General features: G+C 38.0%; 1 pseudogene; it reads right to left on the bottom strand.

Annotated features, from left to right (window-relative positions):
- Window positions 1–1188: 1188 nt before the first annotated feature.
- The window catches only part of LOC149142013 (chaperone protein ClpC1, chloroplastic pseudogene), a 54668-nt pseudogene continuing 36293 nt past the window's right edge, over window positions 1189–19563 (bottom strand).

A 19563-nucleotide genomic window follows, 5' to 3' on the forward strand; every position in this document is an offset into this window, starting at 1 on the left:
AAATGGCAATGGAAATAAGCATGTGAATGAGCCTCTTTCTTTTATTTGTGGGTTATGAATGGACAAAAAGAGATGGAAAGTGTATGTGAATGTAAGTGGAAAGTATGGAGTGGAATGAGGTGAATGGTTTATTATGAAGTATGGATGTGATGGATGGATGTGATGGAGACAATAGTATCTGAAAGTTTTTCAAGTGTTTGGATCTGATTTTGCATCAGCATATTTCCTCTTTGTTGCTGATCATCCTCTTATGAAACAAATTGGTCTCTTAGAGAGACACCATTCTCTTGTAGTCATTTGTCCTTCCTCCTGGAACCTGCAAAAAAAACTAATACTTCTTCTGCAATGGAATGTAAGATTATCAAAGGAGAGAGGTGATCAATCTCTCTAGTTATGATATTCACACACAAAACAAAGAATTTGTATTAATGAAACAAGTTCTCAAAGGAAAAAACAAAAGAATTTATACCTGCCTTCGAATTGGTGCCTCAAGTTGATGTTGCTTCTTTTCAGCAATTTATTTCATTATTTGCCATTTCAAACTCTAATGATATATTTCTCATTGTATAGATCTTGTTGAGATCTTTCCAATGGTACTTAAATCATCAAAATCTGATTTTGTATGAGAAAGATAGGCTGATTTGAACAATGAGGTTTTTCTGGCTGCGGAATTGGGGAACAGCTCTGTAGCTAAAAATCTTGAATAAAAAGTTAGCCATTCATCTTTCATTATCAGTCCAAAATTAATCAATACCTTCATAAAAGTGAGAAAATAACTTGTTCATTTCATTGATTCAAAATTATTATTTTTTTCTTGACATGCAGCGACTCAGTGTGGCGACTCAGGGTGGCGACTTTGTGATAACACACAATTTGACTTTCCTTTGACCGGGGTCTTTTTCATCAAATTTGACCGAATGAATAGGACACCATCCATGTACTGACATTTCCCTAGCTACCCATGTGACTTGTTTTGCTTGAGGACACCTGCAACCTAGAGTTTAACAAAACAACTGCGGAATCTGGGATTGGCTGCGGAAACGCTGTATTGGCTGCGGAAAGTGCAGTGTAGAAAGTATTGTGAAATGGAGTGGCTGTGTGCGTGGAAGAGAAAAAAAATGTGCCCCTTTAAGACAACTAACTTACTAGTGCAATTCACGGTTAATCGGATGGAGCCAAGTTGACCAATCTTTGGCCCAGCCACTCAAATGAATGGACCTTTTTTTCTATGCAGCTAATGCAGTGGCTGACGGCCCTACTGTGCCAGTCTTCCCATTCAACACAGTAACATTTCCTTCGCTATCCACGTCAACTATGGCTGAATCCCCCTCTTTGATCTCACCAGCAAGCATTTTTTTCAGCCAGGCTATCCTCTAATAACCTCATAATTGCCCTACGGAGTGGCCTTGCACCATAGCTGGGACTATAACCTTCATCTACAACTCGGTCTGTGAACCGCTCTGTTACTTGAAGATCAATTTCTTTTGTTTTAAGACGTTCAAAGACCTCTTTCAGCATTATATGTGCAATCTCCTTCACCTCTGTCTTTGTGAGCTGTCTAAACACAATCATCTCATCTAGTCGATTCAGGAACTCAGGTCGAAAATATTGCTTCAGCTCTTCATTGACAAGACTTTTGATCCTTGTGTAGCTGCTGTCTTTCTCATCGTAATCAAGCTGGAAACCAATTCCACAACCTCCCTTCTCAATCACACTACTCCCGACATTTAAATTCTTGAAATCATTTACAGTGTCGTGTTCAATTCAAACTGTTTGTTAAACAGGTGTTGGATGAATGTTTTAAAACAAGATATGTGTAATTTGATTGATGTCCAGCACATATTTGACTCCTAATTTGATTTATCTTCTTCAGGCACGCTGCATTAAATTACTGCTGTTTATTTAATTAAAACTCTGTTTTTTTTCTCACGCGGCACTCAAAAATACACTCTGAAGAACCACATATTTCTCCCAGACCGCTACAAATTTCCTCAAACGGTTTCTGGGTTATCTAATTGACCCACCTGGAAAAAAAACCCATGTTTTATTTTCTTCAAATTTGCTACCATTTGGGCAAATCGAGCGTGTAAAGTTTGACATTTTTCTGTTGTTTACGTTTTTTCTCTGAGTTATCAATTTTTACTGTTCTGTATTGTTGCATTCGGCCTTTCTTGTTTGATCTATTGTTTTGCAGGTGTGTTTACAGTAGATAGCAAAATATTTTGGGTTGACTTTACTTCTCAGACGGTAATGAAGATAATGCAGCAATTGACATGGCGGATGCAGGCTCAAAATCAGGAGGTTATGTAGTATACTCAACTTGCTCAATTACGGTTGCAGAGAATGAGGCAGTTGTGAACTTAGCAGCGTGATGTAAAAGTTGTCCCATGTGGTTTGGACTTCGGTCAACAAAATGATGGAAATATTGTGACTGATCAAATTGAAATTTTAAATACAGAAACTGCCCCGATCAGTGAAAGTTCCAAGACTAATATCTTCGTTGGGTCTACATTGGCTTAGCACTCGTCTCAACTAGTATAATGCTTTCAATTCTCTTTTGGGTTGTGTACAGTAAGCAACACCGACGCAGAGATGAATACTATAAGCAACATGCTGATGGTCAATTCAGGGCTAGAGACAACAACAAATCAATCAAGGCAAGAACAGATTACTCCATTTTTGTCTTGTTGATAGCCGCATATCTAATTACAAGAATCATCATCAATTTTATACGATATGTGTGAAGAGAATAGAGAAGCGCTGCACATGAAACTGATAGGAAGGAAGCAAGTATTAACACTCCAAAGTCCTTAGGGTCTGAGACAATCATTCCCATGACATAACCCAGCAAGCCCATGCATGATTGAAGAGAGTTTTGAACCCAAATTGAAACCACACGTGGCAACAAAATCCACCACTAAATCCAAATGGACCAAAGCTTGATCAGGGAGGCAGAGTTTTTATTGAAGTTATAGTGAAAACTAGGAATGGAGATAGCCATAGATTGTTTTTCTTCTCTCTTTTTTTTTTTTTTTTTTTTTTGAATCAGTTGAAGTGATGAAGTTTATTTTGTCTCCTATTTTTTCTTAACAATTCTTTTTCTGATCCTCCAGATCACACAAAGTGCAAGAGGAGAGCATACTCAAGAATTATTATTTTTCTTTTTTTTACTTAACAATCCTTTTTCTGATCCTCTAGATCACACAAAGTGCAGGAGGAGAGCATACTCAAGAATTGTTAATTTTTTTTCAGATGTAAGAAATAAGGTCTCCTAATTACACTTCCCCGGCAACGGCGCCAAAATGTCTAGTCAATTTAATGTCTTAAATTGCTCTACATAAATTATCAATCCGGGTATCGTAAACTGATGAAGTGTGGTGCACTATATGTGCTTAGTTAACATTTCTCTTACTTCGTTGTTTTATAGTTTATGTTGTTTTTGGGGTTTTGTTCTTGTTGGTTTTCTAAGGTCTTAAGAATACTTTTAAAGGACAAGTATGGATTAAGATTTCAAGACAAGGCCTATGTTCTTCATGGTAACTTCCAAAACTTAGCACTTCAAAAGAACTTAAAACATGTTATTGATGGAGTTAGTATTTAAACAAAAGTGTGAATATATAACTAGTTCAATCAAAATAAAATGCAATAATCAAATAATGAGAGAATGACTATGAGACCTAGTATCCTTGTTGTTGCATCAAAAGGACAAGATGATTCTATCATGTCATTAGTTCATTAAAAGGCTATGTGCATCACTAATCTACAATCAACTTGAAAGCAATTTATGTACAATAATATACATGTTAAAAAGAAAATAAAATGCAGTAATTCAAACTGTACATTAATATACATGAAAATCAGAAAAAGAAATACAAGAAAATAAAGTAAAGACATCTGTACATTAATATACATGAAATAATAAAAAGAAATGCAAGAAATTAAAGTGACAACTATACAAGGCAGGGGCCCCCTACTACCTATGAAATCAAAGCAAAATTAAACACACTTGCATGAATTAAAATTGCATGAATGAAAAATCTAATCTACCTTACATTCTACAAAGCAATATTTACAGAATGAAATCTACTCTACTTACATCCTAATATGCTCCATGACATCTACTTCACATCTCCTTCCATGTTGAGAACATCAAAGCTTTATTCAATTTCTTCAAAAGTACAAAGTACAAAAGCTTTCAAAAGCCATGGGACTAACAAGCTAAAAGGACTAAGAAAGACTAAAAGAAAGACTAACAAATGAAGGAGAGATCTCCTATTTATACAAAAAGATGAGAGCCATCTCATTAATGAGAATCCATGAATCTCTCCCTCTACCTCTAGAGTCCTAATCAAAATAGGAACTGATAAGACACATGTCTTTTTAGAGTTACAATACAATTAGGAGATGTGACACATATCCTCATGATCCCATGATTCTTTCCAACCAAATTCGAATTTGGCCTTGGGGTGCCACATAAGGGTCTTCTAGAAGTCTCCTTTCAACCTACACATGTCAACAAACTCAACCCATTTGTTAGGTATAAGCATATGCACATTATTTTCTAATGTTTAACCACAAATTCACTTAAAAGGCTTAGAAATAATAAAGATTGGAAAAACATAAAGGTGGCCCAATGATAATGAAAGTGGGATGAATGTGGTGACATAGTAGTGAAATGGAGGTGAAATGGAGGTGATATAATGGACATAATAGTGAAAGTGTAATGGAAATGAATGACATTTTCAAGACTCAACATGAACCACTCAAAGAAGGTATCAAAGAAAGAAATCTGGGATTGATGCGCATGTCGGGCCATGAAGTCAACCCATCTCTGCATCTGTGTCTCAGTCGGTGGAGGTAAACCAAGTGAAATATACTGTGGCTGCATCAGTGGGATCTTTTCCAAGGCGAAAGTGGTCAAAATAGAACCATAACCAAAGTTCTTCAATATTCCATTTTTTACCTTGGTCAATTGTTCTTTCATCACAAGGAGTACTGCATCACACCAGTTGAACACCTTTGGTTCAAGGCATTCCAAGGCATACTGCATATAAGACCTGTTGGCCACATGAAGAGCCGCACTACCAGCCACTCTAGCAAAAGTGAACAGAATGGTCCTCAAGGACCTGTTAGTGACATCTCGGATATTGATGTTGATGTCCCTACTTGGCTGAGATCCCTCTCTGCAATACCGACGAATATAATCTCTCACAGATTCACCCCCACGGGTTGAACTTGATAATGAGATATGGGCACCATGCCTCGATAAACTGGTCACAAAATAGATGTCCACGACAGTCAAGGGGATGGATTTGCCCCTAATCTAGAACACCTGGTCGGTAGGATCCCATGCGTCAAGAAAGTATTGCAACATGTTGATTTTTTGCCTCATGATAGAGATGTGAAAGAACTTCAGTAGGCCACAGTTCCGCAGTGCCGTTACTGTACCCGGATCATGTAAAGCAAGCATGTCCTCTTCTTCATGCTCATGTTCTCACCATGTAATAGGCATTTTGCTCTAATGAATCTCTGAAAACAAACAAGAGAAGAGTCAGGGTCCTGATTTGGTTGAAAACATGCAAAAATTCCATGAAAAAATTGTGCACAAGTTTCCCTCCTTGCGCCCATTGCACCCCCAGCAGTGTACTGGGTGGGATGCATACTAACTAGCCAATGGCCAAGCCAGTATGCATCGCACTTTTCGATGTAGGAAAGGTGCGATGGAGCTAGGGTGAATTTTTCAAACCCCAGGGGCTCAGAAAAACCAGGAAACATGCTCAGAATTCAAAAAGGAAAGAATGAAACTGAAGAGCTCAGGTTTAGCTTTTACCTGGTCCAGACGATGCCAAGAATCGTCCATAGAATCTCTCGGAATCAGCTAGTGAAAATCAAGGGGGAAAGCACCTCCAAAGCTCCAACAAACCAAAGTTCAAATGAAATGGTAAAATGAGAGGTAAAAACCACTTTTAAATTATTTTTCACGTAATTCAAGTAAAATATTAGTGTTTTGACTCATTTTTCAAGCATATATTATTCATTTCTAACTAGTTTGATGAAGCAATTGAGTAGGCAGTACAACCTTTGAAGGAACAAAGTTGTCAGTGGTAAAATCAAGGTAATCAATGACCATTGTATCAAGCAGTGTTGTTTATGTGGATTTCAAGCTTGTTAAAAATTAAACATAAGCAATGAGCAAATGTTTCCCCCAGAGTTTAAGCTCATTCATTAAAAAATGAACTAATTTCTGGTAAATAACCACCGTGAATGCATTATCATCAAACTTTGAGCCTTGGTCGTGTTCTCATCATCACCTCCACTCTGTTTTGGCCGATCATTCACCTCCATTTGATTGTTTACCATTTTTGAGGAACAGCTGCGAAGAGTGATCCTGTTAGCCATCCTTGTGACACTACTGTGATTGGAAAATTCCAAACCTTACCTGGAATCAGCTACTACTCGAATTTATCACTCATTCCTCGAAAAACGAGTCTCCTTTAAGCTCTTTTCATCTGACTCGTAAAATATGAAAATATTGCCGAGCAATTATCCTCTCCAGCTCGTTAAAGTGACCGGAAGTGCTATCCCTCCTCTAGGTTTTAATCTTTTTGGACCTGAGGGATTATTACAAAAAAAGATAGAGCGCTTGTTTTGTTCGGCTCGTTAAAATTACCAAAAATTCATCCCTTTTGTATTATTTTATATTTTTTCGGACTTAAGGGATTATGAGACGAAAAAGAATTATTGGAGTTTTCTTTACGTCCCTTTCAGACTCTCTAAAATTGAAAAGGACCGAGTTATCTTTGTCGTTAAACTCGTTAAAACCGAATAGTGACAAACTTGTCCATACAGACAAGAACGAGTTTCACTATCGCTAGGCTCGTTAAAACATAGCGATGGGTTTGCTCGAAGGGAAAATTATAGAACAAGCATATGTTATCCTCCTCAAGCTTGACAAAAATAAAGAGGTACTAGTCAGCAATGACTGGGGAAAAATTGGGAAGAAAACTTGAAGAAACTTTATTGGTAGCAAGTCGCTCTTGAACATGACACTTTCACTCTGCATTCGAGTCGGGTTGGGTTGTTCCGTTCACTGGTCATATCACCATTGGTCCATCACACCATCCACATTTGGGGTTAACGCGACCAATCCATCATGTCACTGTCGCCGATATGTTCAAGAGAAGTCGCTCAGAGAATTCACCTGTGTCTCATCCACTACAATACATTTACGCTCCATTCTTTCATGACCGCCACCCTGAACCTTATGTCATCAGATCGTTTTCACCTCCATTAAAATCATTTGCTCCATTCTGTGTCGTAGATGTGGGATTCATTAAGGCCCTCCTACGATGGATCGCTTCTTGTCGACATCAGCTCATTATCCAGGAAGTCGATCTAGGAACAACCCTTTTAGTACTTTGAAGCTTGCATGCCTCAATGGCAAGTTTCTCACTTCCGGCGACAGGTTTACATCAATGGCCTTCGACCAAAAGATTTTGCGTGGTGTTCGACACCAAGTCCCTTTTTCACACCACGTGAATTGTATTGTCGTACCTTGAGGGTCATCATCATTATCGGTGATTCCTCTCACGCCTGTTAACAACTTACATCACTGGCTGGTAATTAGGCGATGTATTTCCATGTTCGACTCCAGAACATCTCTCACATGGATCGACTTGTACTTTGAGTGAAGATCGAACGAGATTGAAGACCCCGAATCTAGTTTCATCCATCCAGGCTGTGATATATATTCAGGAAAATAAGACATCAAATGTACATCATTGTTGCACAGGTAATCATCCAATCTAAGGGATGATGGCTCTACCAGAATCATCAGTCTGCACACAGACGATTGTCTGTCTTATGTACATGAAAATAAATTTATAAAACTGAGCATGGGAATGCCTGCCTCAACTAGATCATGAAAATATTATGAAGATAACGTATTGTATTGTATCTTATTACAGGTCGCCTTCCAACTCGAAAAAACTTCGGATCTTCATGATAAAGCATTTCACTCGACATCAAAAGATTAACGACCTCATGCTTTAGGGGGCAATTGTTATAGACATTTTTGGGCACTGCGACCCCAATCATTATGTCCATAAACCAAGGGCTCCTAAGTCCCTAAAAGTGTTGTTTCAAACCCTAAAGGAACAAGGTCAGAGGATTACATCATCTCCCAGAAGTTCTCCACAGAAAACTGCTCAGAACTGGTCAAATCTGGACCATACAGACTGCCCAGTGCAGAAGGTGCGATGCATCCCATCTGCCCAGAGTAAAAGGTGCGATGCATACTGGATAGCTCTTCTGCAGGGTACGGTGAGCGAGAGTGGACAAATGGCAGAGACAGTTTGCAAGGTGGTTCGACATGGAATCTTCCAGAAACTTCTCCTATGACACTTGCCTCTCTGAATTCGCCCTGGGATGAGTAAGAGATCATCAATCTCCAAGTGGAATCAAGAACTATCAGAGAGAGGACACTAATCAAATCTCAGAAGCTGACTCATCTCCCTGCAATCATCTATATATGGATCCCTCATCCCAGAGATCCAGGAGGCTAGAATTTTGTATCTTGTAAGGAAGTGCTGCTGGTTTCTTGGTGTAACATCATAGTGTTGGGTGATCTAAGCTTTTCATGAGGTGAAGAAGGGCTTTCTTGCTGAGAGGATGACGTTGGGTTAGAACAATTGGTTGTAATCCTCTTTGCTATTCTTGATATTAATAAAGCTATTCAAGTTTTCCTCCACATTCTTGTATGATTGATGATATATGAATTTGTGTGGTCAATATATATCTGGTCCTATATTGTTTGTGATAGTAGATCTCTGTTCTTGGATAGTGTTATGCTGCTTTGATTCCATAGGTGCTCTTTGAAGTTGGGTAGATGAGGAAGCGAGTGGCAAAGATCTATCAGAAGGGAGAGGAATCAAGCAAGGAACCAAGCGCAAGACAGAGGTTGGTCTCCTTTGTTCCCCTTTTATCTACTTCTCATAAAGGAAAATGAAAGTAGTTTTAGTTTGTTTGTTTCTAAGATAGCTACGAGTCTTAGTGGGACTAGCAGCTTTGCGTAGACACTAGATTTCCTGATAACACAATTCTTGAGCTGCCCACACTTACAACATAGTATATGGCTTAACACAATCTCTTGTTTCTATGTCAACGTTAGAAGTTCTCCAGACGTGCCCATCTCAATGAAACTCTTTTATTTTCTTTAGGCGTTGTGGACCCATTAGATAATTGAATCATCATTTTTTATGTTGACAAATCAGATCATCCTTATCTTCCTCCCTCTATCGTTGTCTAGATACCTGTCTACACTAAGAATTTCATTGTCCAATGATGTATCCTCAATGAAGGCACGTCCACTTGTGTGATGTTTGCTACTGTCTAGATGCGAATTGGTTCCCCTAACCTTCCACTATCAACTATCACTCTTCATGCATATAATGGTCCCCCCTCACAACCTCTTGGTCTCTACCAGAATTGTCCCATCAAAGTTGCTGGTAAGCACGTCATAATTGATGTTGAAGTCATTGATGCACCTCTTGATTATAACCTCTTTCTTGGTCATAGTTTCATGTGCATTATGAAAGAAGTAGCATATTTTGTCTTTCATACCATGACCTTCCCTCATAATGGGAATATCATCACCATCAATTAATTGACTTAATACGATCCTTAGTCTCATACATTACCTTAGAATGTCATTTCTTCAATGGTGGCTAACAATTCCATGCCATCTTTGACCAAATCAGTCTAGATGTATATAAATATTCATCGTTGCTAGGGGCATATTATTGTCCACCACTTGTTCCAACTGAGCCTAGCTCTTCCAGTGTTTTCATGCTCCACACGTCATAGGTTGCCTAAAAATAGTCTTGTATGTCTTCCCAACATCCATCTCCATAGAAACCTACTACTCAAGACTCACCTAGTACCTCTAGCGAAGTCCTCCTAGACATCATCCATTTGGCCAAATACCCTTCTTATTCCCACCACCAAGAGTATTATCCACCCATGTCATGGCTATGTTGATTCTACCTAACCTTACTTTAGGGATCCTAGTTTGTATATTCATCCTCCTATAAACACTCTTCCCGATCAGCTAAAACTTTATGTGGATTTGACACCGGTCCAACCAGTTCCCATAGCCTTACCTTTGCTTTAGTTCCACCACAAGCTCTGTAGGAAGCTACTCCTATTTTGAAAGCATCTAGTGAGGGCGTGGGGGGAATCTCGAAAAATCGGGGGCAAGGATAAGGCAACCTAAGTGGAAACCACTCCATATAAAGCACCTAAGCCTACTCCTCCATGCACTTTGTGTGATGTTCATGGTCATGCCACTAACAATTTCTTTAACCTTTCCCATCTAAAGAGCATAATTTTTAAGGAAAAAATTGAGCCGCACCGTAATGTCCCTAAGGTCCAAGTCACCTTACTTGAATCGTCCAGGAAAATTAAATCCTTATGCATAAACCACCCTTGTGCTTTGTGCGATACATATGGACACTATTCTCATCATTGTCCTCATATCTACCATTTTTGTATACCCTCATCATTCTTGATGAAATTGATGTCGAACATAGTGATCCTTCTTCTTCTCTACTTGTGAATCTTAGCACCAATTTTTTGCCAGGATAGGCGTCTACTCAACCCATTATCGTGATTACTCCTCTTGATGTAGAAATGATAGACACTTCTGTACCCAGTCTCTACCTGTCATCATCCATGGGATTACCTTCCTTAGACTCCTTGGGAGTATCTGAGTATGTTTCTTTAGAATCACCTTTTGAATTTACTTTAGTATGAACATCGGTGGAATTTGAATCGACTTGTCATCATTCTCCCATCGAAGACATTGCATATGTGAGCCATTTCTCCCATGATGATGATTGGTTCAATAACCGCTTACTTCAAACCCAAAAATTTAAACCACATCCACCTTGTGTCCATTACATTTCCACCTAATGTTTGGGTAAGAGGGCATCCAATTTTGAGGGTCTAGAAGAAGAAATTCTCCCCAACCCGCATGTCACATTTGGTAGTGATGACTCTAATACCACTATTCTTCCCCACCTTGAAGGACTTCTAGATTCCCATATCACTCTAGATCACCTTGGGGATGATCCATTTCATCATTCCTACATCTTATCTCAACAACCCAGTCCCTTAGACAGTGTTGTTGTTCAACCTGATGAGCCCCAATTTTGGTACAATTTGGGCCCATTTTGGCCTATTCTACTTGCTCAAACCATTCATTTTTTACTGCTTATGCATGCATTTCTTAGTTTATTCATGTTTTTTGTAGGAAGAAGGGTAGGCACTCTATCTACGTGACTAATGCATTGTGATTCCAGGTTTTGGCATTAAAAGGGAGCAAAAGGCAACGAAAAAGGAGACAAGGAGACAATGAGGTGGCACTGTTGACTTTTAGGAGAGGATGTCCACGGTCTTGGGGACATTCCTCGTGATTCCCACCAAGAACTCCGAGCTCCAATCCATCTCCCCTCCGAGCTTAGAAGCAGCCAGCTGTTCTACAGGAACAGCAGTTATAAACTGCTCTACAGGAACAACAGTTATGACCGTCCTACAGGATCAGCAGTTAAACTCTAGTTGGACAGCCGAGCTCCTAAAATCAAGGACACTTGTTGGATCATCATTTTTGTATAAGTATAGAGGCCTTAGCCTTAGATAGGTTGTTGAAACTCTCGTATTGCTATTGTAATTTTGGAGCACAGCTCAGTTTTTGTTCCTTTTTGTAAGCCAATTTGGCATGATATTAGATTATGAATAAAGAAGGCAGATTCTGATCTAGTTCTGAGTTTTCTTAAGGAGACTATAGCTCTCAGGTTAGGGCCCAACCTAAGAGCCATAGGTCCCCTCTGCTGTAGTGTTGTTTCCATTTCATTTCAGCACTTTGAGCTTTTCATTTGCACATGCAATTCGAATTACAGGTTGTTAAGTTGGTCTTTTTCATGAGTTAGATAGGAGTTGCTTATGGTGAATTTGTTTCCACTTGCTTAGTGTAGCAGAGGATAGATATAATCGATTGGAGCTCCCACAAAAAGGTTGTTAAGGCTCACTGCCGTCTCATCTGGGATTGGAGTGAAGTCCATGACTAACCACCAAAAATACGCATTTCTTTATTCCATGATTGCTGCAAACACAGTCACGTTATGTTAGATGCTTCCACATGATTCACATCTGCACCACACTCCCTTACCACAGCTTCATGCACATTCTCCTTCGCGTTTAGATTGCTGCTCATTGAATTTACAAGCACAGGTAGTTTAGGTTAATGCATTTTTGGTTTAGTGACAGTCATAAGCATTTGTTTCACTTACACTGCTCTCTCTCGTTCCATCACTTCGTCCTCCATCTTGATCACGCATGCAACCATATCTTTGACCCCTGCTCCGCTCTGTTATCTCCCAAAGTCTTTCACTCCTCACGTACTTCCATTCTCTACCCCTTTCGTTGACATAGCCCTCTACCTTCCAACCTACTCCCTACACTCACTTCCCATCCTATTCTTCCACTTCTGAAGCCATCACCAGGCTTATTCCTACCTTACACATCTCCTCCTACCATCCCATTACTCCTCCATCACTCCAAACACTCACGGTAGGTCATCCTGTAGCCATTTGTAGACATCCTGTAGAAACCAGAGTATCCTGTAGGATCCCCTGCAGCCATCCTGTAGGAGGCCACTCTCTCGGTTGCTGAGCATCTGAATGCGAGGAACCTCTGTGGATGGATGCTAATGATCCCTAGGGACCTCTCCTAGCCTCCCCAACCTGTCCCACGCTTTCCTTCCTTCTCCATCCCATCTGCACAACCAAACCCTAGTTAGCACAAGATCACAATCATTCCACACACTTAAAGGAAAAATACAAAAACATAACTTTCATGATGCAAGTAGTTTAGATCCATGCATTTTCATTTATTAGAGGTAATGACAGCATTGGTAGAAGTTGCATTTACATTCCTTGCATTATAGAGGTCAGACTAGTTAAATTAGGGTTTCCTAGGTTTACGTGCTTTGATTTGCTTTCAGTTCATTTTTGTCAAGTAAAGTAGCTTTCCTTTGAGATTAGCTTTCGTCCATCAATTAGCAAGCTTCTTCTAAGATCCTATAGAAGTTGGCTTGAGCCCTAGCGGACTTGTGCCAGCTGACCAAGTGACAGCTGCGACAAGAGCTAGTACTTGTGCATATAGCACCGTCGCTTCCAAGTTTGTACGAACTACCGGGTTGATAAAATGAGAGACAGGAAGCCCCAGGAGTTGTAGCATTATTGCTACAATACTGGAGCTCACCACAACCCCAACATTTTTTAGGTGAGAATCAGTTCATTATATCCAAAGCCACTCTTTGGTATGGTGACATAATCTCTGTAAACCTAGAAATTTTCCCCTTTGACCCATATATGCAGTACCAAGTGAGATTGAACTGTGCACCATTTCCTTTCTCCTATTGTATTCATCCCATCTTACCATAAGAAGAAAATCTAAAAATACATGATGATGACACGCCATATTGCATAACCATATTATTTACCTCCATGCAAGAGTTTGGAATCCATTATTCTAAATATATCCAACATGCCCATAGCATGTTACATACACATTTAGCTAGGGGCATTATTCCCACCTTTTCATACCTGAATAGTTCCCCCCATCATCATATTTTGGGGGGATGTATCCCATGCTTGGGGGCATGATGGCCCCCAAGCCACCTTCTCACTTAATTAACAATAGTCTTGGCCTAGACCCCAATGATATAGGTAAGGTCAATTATCCTCTTATTTCTTGGGTAGTTTATCCTACTAGTCTCTCCGATGATTCATATACATTTCACATATAATAGATGATTGATACCACACATTCAAACATTCTCATGTATGTGATTCCATAATTACCACCTAGTCCCCCTTGTTTGACTTACTGGGTAGGGATGATTGTAGACATTCTCTAGTAGTTCATTCCTATATTCTTTCTTACCTTGATACTTCTCCAGGAACCATCCTTCCAAGAAACTTCAAGGTCATTTTTAGACAAGTAAGGCCACCAACCTGAAAGTAAGATATCCAAAATCCACTGATCATTTTTCCTGACACGAGCTCACAAAGCTTTAACACTCTCTCCTCCTCTCCAAATCCACCTATTGTATAATGAAAAAATGAATTTGAATTGGGGGCAAGAAGCCCTTTTAAAGGAAAATATAGTTTTTTCCCTTAGCCATTACAAGCTTATCGTAGCTTGGTTTGATGAATTGTATGCATAGTTGGAAAGCTCTCATCGTGCTCCATAATGGGTCTCTCTTTGTTTCAGTAATTTGAAACTTCACCTAGAAACCATTTTTTTTCTGTGAGGTCTCACTTTGTCGCCTATTGAAATCAAAACTCTTCTTATGAGTTGCTCGTACTCTAGCACCACTTTGTCTCTACACCCATTGACTTATGTGTTGAGTTTCATAGTGAGTAACCAATTTTTACTCATGTTTACTCGGTCCGTGGGGGACCTCTCCCCTCTGCCAACATCATTAAGTCACCCTTTTTTAGAGGATCAGAGATGAGTCACTTTTATGTCACATGGAGTCTTTTCATAACCCCTTTGAGTCTTGTTATAGTATAATATCCTCTCCATGTGTCACATTCATCTCGCATTTCCTAGATTTGACTTCTAGTTATCCTGATTTTTCTTTGAAAGGCCTCCACCTCAGTAATTGATCATCCCCTTCCCTCGAAGAATCATATCAGTCATTGTCAAGTCAACCATACATATCATGCTATAACAAGGGAAGTTATAAGTCCATCCCTTATTCTCCGTCATCCTCCTTGGTGTCAGTTTTTATCATTCACATTGCTATGTTCCTCATCCCTTTGATGAGGACTCCTTATTGCCTCAACTCTAGTGGGCCCTCTCCTTTCAAATTTAGCTCATTTATTTTAGGAGATTGGTCTACAAGTGTTATGTAACCAACTCACAAAATAGAACAAAAGATAGTTCAACGACTTCAAAACAAGCCTCTTCAAGGGAGAAACCTCCTTTACATTACACAAATGAACAATTCTTGGACGATACAAATGATAAAACCTCCTTTTTATATGTAGGAGTCTAGGGGGTCACAATATAATCAAAGCCGACATAACAATAATAATATAAGGGCACAACAATAACAATAGTGGGCTTCTATGGGGCACACTAATAACAATATGGGGACAATAAGGGCACAATAATAACAATAAGGGCTACAATGACAATAGTAATGGGGGAATCACTAATATTATAGGGACCCAACATGCCCCTCTCCTTCAAAAAATTGTTTTCTTCAATGCTTGAGTAGTTTTGGATGCTTCTGTATAAAAGTATTACCCTCCCATGTGGAATATTCAATGGGTAAGTTCTTCCACTTGATGAGATTCTTCGAAATTGATCAATTTCGTAGTTTTCGAGTTCTTATTTCTGTGACTGCTTCAAGTTCCAATATGATTTCTTCTCAGCACACTTATGACCTTTAATGTATTTAATATCATTGGAAATTTTGGACAGAATTATTTTCTTGTCTTGGTACTCCGTTAGCTCATAGCTCATATTATCATCCTCTGATACCAAATGCTATGTAACCAACTCACAAAATAGAAGAAAATATATATCAACGACTTCAAAATCAACCTCTTTGAGGGGGAAACCTTTACATTACACAAATGAACAATTCTTGGATGACACAAATGACAAAACTTCGTTTCTATATATAGGATTCTAAGGGGTCACAATATAATCAAAGCCGACATAACAATAAAAATATAAGGGCACAAAAATAACAATAATGAGCTTCTATGGGGCACAATAATAACAATATGGGGACAGTAGGGGCACAATAATAACAATAAGGGCTACAATGACAATAGTAATGGGGGAATCACTAGTATTATAGGGACTTAACATGCCTCTCTCCTTCAAAAAAGTGTTGTCCGCAACGCTTGAGTAGTTCTGGATGCTTTTATATAAAATTCTCATCCTCCCATGTGGAATTTTTAGTGGGTAAGTTCTTCCACTTGATGAGATACTCTGAAATTGATCAATTATGTAGCTGTCGAGTTCTTGTCTCTGTGACTGCTTCAGGTTCCAATATGATTTCTTCTCAGCACACTTATGACCTTTAATGTCTTTAGTATCACTAGAAATTTTTGGACAGAATTATTTTCTTGTCTTGGTACTCAGTTAGCTCATAGCTCATATTATCATCCTCTAATACAAAATGTTATGTAACCAGCTCACAAAATAGAAGAAAAGATAGATCAACGACTTCAAAATCAACCTCTTTGAGGGGGAAACCTCCTTTATATTACACAATTGAACAATTCTTGGATAATACAAATGACAAAACCTCCTTTCTATATACATGAGTCTAACGGGTCACAATATAATCAAAGCTAACATAACAATGATAATATAAGGGCACAAAAATAACAATAGTGGACTTATATGGGGCACAATAATAAAAATATGGAGACAATAGGGGCACAATAATAACAATAAGGGATACAATGACAATAGTAATGGAGGAATCACTAGTATTATAGGGACCTAAGACAAGGTGGTGTAACATGGATCCATCTTATTCATTATTAGGCGCCTCGGATCAAGCAAGGGGAATCACCATTTACCTTTGACTTTGTTGGTTCTTGTGTGATTAAATTTAACTCATTATCTCATGATCAAGAATCATACACTTGATGGTCCAGTGCTCCCACAGATTATCCCTGCCTTTACCGGGTATGTGTGATATGTTCCAAACCTCATGAGGGGGTTTCCCTTCAGGTATCCCCCCACATGCGCAACAGTTAGTAACTCGTGATCTAGCTTTAGATGCAATTTCCTAGATTTGATTAGCTTGGTTTTCGTTAATCGTAGATCCCTCTGCATGAGCCCCTCCTTCAACTGAATCATTCAAATATTCAGATCCCTTTACTGTTTAACAGGGATTCTTGGGTTATGATCTCCCCCCACATCAACTTGGGGGCATTCAGTCCTATGTACTAAATTTATGAGTATCCATTGTATTATTCATGGCCTTTGTATTCTAGGAACATGTGTATATGGGACTCCTTGTATCATTATATTATTTTTTGGCCCATTGATGCTAGCACATCATGTATCATGTATTATGTTGCCCATATCCACATTGTTGGGCATACAATTTTTTTTTTTAATGAGTTATCTCGACAGGTATGGGTATACGTCTCCCACCTTATTGAGATCATGCACATGCCATAAAAGAGACTTTTATCTGACAAGTAGGTCTCACCTCCTCATGTCTTCATCCTTCCCTATGTTGTAGAAGCTCTCTCTCTCTCTCTCTCTGACTCCCCCTTTGGTGCCTCGTGAAAGTGAACCTACAATGTATTTCGGTCATATGATGTGCTCTTAACACTCATACATTGGGGGGGAATCTGTTACCACCTAAAAAGTTATCACCTAACCATTTTTCACTAGGATGATCGAAATATGCCTTGTAGTATGATTTTTTAAACATGAAAACCTACTTTCACCTTAGGAAATAATTTAGAGAACCATTTTTCCTAAATTATTTCTGAAAATAACCCAAAAATCCATAGGAATAATTAAATAAATCACTATTTATTTATTATTCCCTTGAAATAATTATGAAAACATTATTTATTAATTATTTCTAACCACATTACCCTTAAATAATTAAATAAATCATTATTTATTTAGTATTCCTTAATCATCACACATTCCCCTTATGAAATAATCATTAAATCATTATTTAGTAATTATTTGTAACTCACATTGACCATATTTCCTTAAAGTAATTAATAAATCGTTTTTATTTATTAATTACTTTAACTATTTTTGTTAATTAAGTCAATCAATCATTATTTTTTGAGTTAGTTCACTAAATAAAGATTATTGAACATTTCATTAATCTTTCATCTCTTAAATATAACAAAATACTCCTAACGGTTAGATCTCGATATGGTCTATTAATATTTTATTGTTTGACTAGATCTATATCTATCCTAGAATTTTATTATAAATAGAGAGGTTTTTCCCTCACTCTCTATACATCATCATAATTATCATCATCAGTTTAATCTCATCACTCATGAGCTCTCCACATTGAGTTCAACCCAATTCTCCATTTTTTAATCACAACGAGGAAGAGAGAGAAGAAGCAACAACAAGAAGCGTGGGTACTTAAAGGACCCATCCCACGGAGGAGGATATAGGCCCATGTCCATGTACCTCTCCAACAGGTGTTTTCTTCAATGATAAAAAGATTAATTTCATTCTAGTGGGTTCATTATCTTTGTTTTTGGCATATGATTTTTAGTAACTGTAGGTGAATTTGCAAGTTTTATCACATTATGTTTTGCAGATCTAAAGATAGTGCTAAAAATAAAGGGTTTTGCAAGATACTTTTCTTTGTTGTTAGGTGAATCGTTTCCAATTGTATAAAAGTATATTTTTGACCCATGTATTAAAAAATTCTATACTAACAATGGTGTCAGAGGTTGAGCTTTGTTTTCCTCCCTCTGGATATCTATTATTTATGATGTAACTCAATTTTTTGAAGTAATATGAAGGATTTTAATTAACAAAAAAGTACACTTTGTTGAAACCCCAATCCTTTGTATTTAATCATAATACTCATCTTGCCTAATATATGCTTTTCTATTATGTTCAGATCTTAATTTTATTTACCTTTTGGGTTGCTTTTGATCTAATAATTAATGTCATTGATGTTATCTAGTATCCCCTTGGGATAATTTTATTTCTTTGATTATATGTACATTGGGCCTTATTGTAACGTTATTGATAATGTGGTATCCCTTTGATGAATTACACGAGATTTTGATCTAGGTCAACTATGACTTGATTTTGTTGATTGATTATGGATGTGCCAAGTGTTGAGAAATGTAACTAGTATCGTTCTTCATAATTGATTGTAATTATTATGTATTTGTCAAAAGAAAAACTATTGTAAAAGAAAATTATTTATAAGCATGGGTTTCATGCTTTATTTATTTTGTTTCTAGGTCAAAGAACCCATTGAGTGCTTCTAGGGTTTGTGTCATGATTCACTGTCCATATCATCTTGTCCTAAAACCTTCTCGGGATTATTATGTCAAATAAAGAAAAATTATTTTATGTAATTTGGTCTTTTTTACCTCCTCCACCAAATGGCCTCAAGAGAAGACAAGTCGGCCTCATTGATGGAATTAAACCACACATAAAGACTATAAAAGCAATGCAATTAGACCTATTTGAGTATCCATCTAAGCAAGAAATTTTATTTGCAATTTTGAAGTGGAATAGAAGGTGATAAGAGGCTAGAAAGAAAGTGGAAACTAAAGAAAAAAATAAGGAAGAAACACTTGACAAGAAAAAGGAGTTGAATTTCTCTCTTGTTCTCCCACATATGGGAAGTTTATGAGTTTTATAAAGGGTCAATGTTAGGTCCCTATAATAGTAGTTTATTCCCTTATTATTATTGTCATTATAGCCCCTTACTGTTATTATTGTGCCCAT

Source organism: Pinus tabuliformis, chromosome X (assembly GCF_031772625.1).
Source record: "Pinus tabuliformis cultivar Carrire ecotype Pingquan chromosome X, CPIR1, whole genome shotgun sequence".
Classification (NCBI taxonomy): Eukaryota; Viridiplantae; Streptophyta; class Pinopsida; order Pinales; family Pinaceae; genus Pinus; species Pinus tabuliformis.